Source organism: Elaeis guineensis, chromosome 1 (genome assembly GCF_000442705.2).
Source record: "Elaeis guineensis isolate ETL-2024a chromosome 1, EG11, whole genome shotgun sequence".
NCBI lineage: Eukaryota > Viridiplantae > Streptophyta > Magnoliopsida > Arecales > Arecaceae > Elaeis > Elaeis guineensis.
Window position 1 is genome coordinate 73,338,969 of NC_025993.2, and position 5,421 is coordinate 73,344,389.

Sequence of the window (5,421 nt, forward strand, 5' to 3'; positions counted from 1 at the left end):
AGAAGCTATCCAATATGGGATTAAGTCTAGCATTATTCAAATGTTACCATCATTCTATGGACTTAGTAACGAGGACCCATACAAACACTTGGATGAATTTCTTGAAATTTATTCCACAGTAAAAATCCAAAACTTCTTCGATGATGTCCTTAGGTTGAAACTGTTCCCTTTCTCACTTAAGGACAAAGCCAAGCATTGCTTAAACTCCTTAGACTCTATAACCATTTCAACTTGGGATCATCTTCAGAGAGAATTTCTCAAGAAATACTTTCCAATTGAAAAAATAAATCAAATTAAAAAAGTTATCACTAGTTTTTTCCAATTGGAGGGTGAACTTTTTCATGAGACATGAAAAAGGTTAAGGGACCTCATTCGTAAATGTCCACACCATGCTGTCCCTAAATGGCAACTTTGTCAGTATTTTTATGATGGTCTATCAGAGAAACACCGATAAATGGTTGATGCATCATGTGGTGGGACATTCATGCTAAAGAGTGAGGATGAAGCCTGACAGCTCTTTGAAATACTTAGTGAGAATTTCCTACATCATATGTCTGCCACCTCTAGAGAACAACCCATGCTTCAACAAAAAAGAAGTGGAATTTATCAGATTGAAAATGTCATAGATATCCACAGTAAGGTAGATAAACTGTCCCAAAAATTAGACCGTCTTCTAAATACTGGACAATCCCCGATTCCATCTAACCCAATCCAAGAAGTCTGTGCATTGTGTGCAAGTCCAAACCATTTTGTTAGTGAATGCCGAGCCGCACCTCAATTTTCTAAGTTTGTGCACGAGCAGGTTCAGCAAGCTCAAGTCCAACAAGCTCGCAGACCAGAAAATGATCCATATTCGAACACTTATAACCCCGACTAAAAAAACCATCCAATTTTTTTTTGGAGACCACAACCAGTGGTTGGCTCTGCCGCACCTCGACCTCAATATCAGGATCCAACATATAGGCATGGACCATACCATCAATTTCAAAATGCTTCTCAACCATCTACTACTGGTCATAGCTCAGCTTTTGAGAAAAAAGTTCTGAAAGTACTACAATGATTAGAAGTCAACACTTAGACCCTTAACTCCCACACACAATCCATTACTAAGCTAGAGACCCAAATAGGTCAACTAGCGACTGCATTCAGTAAGAGGGAAGGAGAAAAATTACCTAGCCAACCCGAGAGCAACCCAAGAGGGCAATTTGTGATTGAGAGCTCTAATATCCCAAAAGTTTTTTCTGAACACGCCAAATCAATCATGACTCTGAGAAGTGGGAAGGTCATTGAACACACTAGTAAAACCAAGAGACCGACCTTAAACCTCTAACCAAAGCCAAATCACCCAAGAACAAGGAGGACCTTAAAATAGAACATGAACCAACTGCACCGGAATCATCTTACTTGCCTAAAGCCCCATTTTCGGATGTCCTGAAAGCCCCTATTCCTGCAGATAAGAAGGGAGGAAGACTCAACGAGATGTTGGAATTGTTTAAGCAAGTCCAAATTAATCTTCTCCTTCTAGACGCAATCAAATAGGTCCCTGCTTATGCTAAATTTTTGAAGAATTTATGCACCCAAAAATATAAATCTAGATCACAAATCTCAAAGAAAGTACGCCTCACTGAACAGGCTAGTTCTGTCTGCCAGCATGCCACTCCTCCAAAGCTTAAGGACCCAGGAGCCCCCATCATTTTCTGTGTTATAGGAGATTATCACATTAAAAAAGCTCTTCTGGACTTAGGGGCAAGTGTGAATCTTTTACCTAATTCGGTGTATGAACTTTTTGAATTCGAAGAATTGAAACCCACATCAGTCACACTGCAATTAGCCGACAGATCAATTAAGGAACCACGTGGAATGCTTGAGGATGTCTTGGTCAAGGTAGATGAGTTTTACTTTTCAGTTGATTTTCTGGTTCTCGACATGGAACTAAGTGGCAACCCAAGATAAATTCCTATTATCTTAGGATGACCCTTCCTAGCTACGGTAAATGCATGCATTAATTGTAGGACAGAAGTCATGGACGTATCGTTTGAGAATAAGAAACTGAGACTGAATATGTTTGGTGCTTCTCAAGGACCATCAATGGATAGTTGCTTCGAAGTAGATACACTAGAAGATATTATAGAAGATGCAACACCCACAATTCTAGCACCAGACCCCTTAGATACTTGCTTGGCTCACTTTGGAGTGTATGACTTTGAGGGATATATGAAAGAAGTTAACACCTTGTTGGATACACCACACGATAAAATTACTCCTCCATGGACAATCAAGTATGAGCCATTGCCCATATTAGCTAGTACACCAATAGTCTCATCTTTAGAATCACCACCTACGTTATAATTGAAACCTCTTCCTACTACACTCAAGTATGTATTTCTAGGACCCAATGACACCCTCCCGGCAATCATTGCATCAGACTTGATCCCTAATCAGGGAGCACAATTGGTTGGTATTCTGAAGGAACACAAAGAGGCTATCGATTGGTCCATTGTCAATTTAAAAGGAATTGACCCCTCCATTTGCATGCACCATATTCATTTTGAGGCAAATGCCAAATCCCATCGAGATATGTAGAGGAGATTGAACCCAAACATGCATGAAGTAGTAAAAAAAGAGGTGGTAAAGTGGTTAGATGCTGGAATCATCTACCCCATATCCGATAGTAAATGGGTCAGTCTCACTCAAGTAGTACCTAAGAAATCAGGTATTACTGTGGTTGAGAACAAAGAAGGTGAACTGCTTCCCACTCGCATATCATTTGGATGGCGAGTATGCATAGATTATAGAAAACTAAATGCCGTTACTAGGAAGGACCATTTTTCATTGCCCTTCATCGACCAAATCTTAGAACGGTTAGCAGGATAAAGTTTCTTCTATTTTCTTGATGGTTATTCAGGGTACAATCAAGTATCTGTATTTTCGGATGACCAAGAAAAGACTACCTTCACCTGCCCCTATGGCACCTTCGCTTTTCGGCATATGCCATTCGGGCTCTGCAATGCACCCGCTACATTTCAACAGTGCATATTGACCATTTTTTCGGATATGGTGGACAAATATCTTAAAATTTTTATGGATGATTTTTCTGTGTTTGGAACCACCTTTGAGGATTGTCTCCATAATCTTTCCAAAGTTCTTAAACGGTGTATGGAGACAAATCTCGTCCTAAGTTGGGAAAAAAGCTATTTTATGGTGTGGAAAGGAATTATATTAGGACATATTATTTCTGAAAGAGGGATCGAGGTAGATAAAGCCAAAGTTGAGGTCATTTCAAAACTACCACCCCCTACTTCGGTCTGACAAATACGATCCTTCTTATGTCATGTCGGATTTTATAGATGCTTCATCAAAGACTTTAGCAAGATTTCAAGACCCCTGTGCAATCTGTTGGCCAAGGACACACCATTTGTCTTTGACGAAGACTGTTTGAAAGCATTCAACATATTACGAACAGCCCTGACAATAGCACCCATAATAAAACCCCCTGACTGGTCCATTCCATTTGAGATTATGTGTGATGCCTCTGACTTTGCAATAGGTGCCGTCTTAGGCCAAAAAATCAATAAGGAGCCACATGTGATCTATTATGCTAGCAAGACTCTTTCCGATGCCCAATTAAACTACACCACAACAGAAAAAGAGCTACTAGCAGTAGTGTTCGCCCTTGAAAAATTTTACTCATATTTGATAGGGTCTAAGATTCTAGTTTACTCTGATCATGCGGGTCTGAAACATCTCCTCTCAAAGAAAGATACTAAACCGCATTTGATCAGATGGATCTTCTTTTACAAGAATTTGATCTGAAAATCCGAGATAAGAAGGGTTCCAAGAATGTGGTAGCTGATCACATCTCCAGGATCTTAGTTGAACACATGATAGGCATAGATGAGATCAAAGAGAAATTTTCTGATGAACAACTTTTCGCAATCTCCTCTAGCCGTCCTCCATGGTTTGCCCATTTTGTCAATTACTTGTCAACAGGACAAGTACTTTCTCACTGGACAAAACAAGAAAAGGATCGATTTTTCTCGCAAATTAAACATTATTTCTGGGAAGAACCTGAACTATTCCAATACTGTCCTGACCAAGTTATTCGCCGTTGTGTCCCCGAGAGTGAATTCCAAAGTATTCTCACTTTTTGCCATTCTTCGGCATGTGGGGGACATTTTAGTGGAAAAAAAATTGCAGCAAAAGTACTGCAAAGTGGATTTTATTGGCCAACATTTTTTAAAGATGCACATGAATTTGGCCGAAGTTGTCTACAATGTCAGCAAACAGAAAATTTATCCAAGAAGGATATGATGCCGCTGACCCCCATTTTAGTAGTAGAAATCTTCGATGTTTAGGGGATTGATTTTATGGGACCTTTTCTAGTCTCATTTGGATTCGAATATATTCTGGTGGCAGTTGATTACGTGTCAAAATGGGTGGAGGCAATAGCTACATGGACTAATGATAATAAAGTTATAACTAGTTTTATCCAACTAAATATCATTAGTCAATTTGGCTTCCCAAGGGTGATCATTAGTGACGGGGGGACTCATTTTACAAATAAATATTTTGAAGCACTTATGAAAAAATATAATATTACACACAAAGTGGCCACACCATATCACCCCCAAACTAATGGTTAGGTAGAGGTGTCAAATAGGGAGATTAAACATATCCTAGAAAAGATGGTTAGGCCCGATAGAAAGGATTGGGCTCTTCGCTTAGATGATACATTATGGGCTTACCATACAGCTTTTAAAACCTCTATCGGTATATCACCCTATCGATTAGTTTATGGCAAAGCTTACCATCTGTCGGTTGAATTAGAACATCGTGCACTCTGGGCCATACGAATGTTTAATTTTAACATGAAGAATGCAGGTTCTAATCGAAGGTTGCAAATCAATGAACTGAAAGAACTTCGCAACGATGCATACGAGAGTTCATGAATTTACAAGGCTCGAACCAAAGTATTTCATGACAAATATATCTCTAGAAAATCATTTGAGCTAAATCAAAAGGTATGGCTTTTCAATTCTAGGTTACGCCTTTTTCTCGGTAAACTTCGATCCTGATGGGATGGACCTTTCATTGTCACACAAATATTCCCACATGGAGCAATTGAAATTCATGACCTCCAGAATGGCAATAGATTTAAGATAAACGATCAACGTCTGAAGCCATATGTAGATGAAATTGCACATAAAGAACGAATCGACACCATCTACCTGTGTGATCCACTTTATAATGAATAATAAACTTAACGTCTGGTTGAAGACGTAAAATTTAGCACTTGTTGGGAGGCAACCCAATGATTTCATATTTTGTTTTACTTTACTGCAGCTGCAGAAATTTAGAACAAGAGCCTATTAATCAATGAAGCTATCTTCAACTTTCGAAGCAAAATTATCCCAGGTGCAC

The 5,421-nt window shown here is 39.1% G+C and overlaps 1 non-coding gene across 1 annotated transcript; it reads right to left on the reverse strand.

The window, feature by feature from the left end:
- Positions 1–290: 290 nt before the first annotated feature.
- LOC140854969 (small nucleolar RNA R71) lies at positions 291–396 on the reverse strand. The gene has a single exon (XR_012138062.1). It is a non-coding gene; the product is annotated as a small nucleolar RNA R71 (small nucleolar RNA).
- Positions 397–5,421: the final 5,025 nt, after the last annotated feature.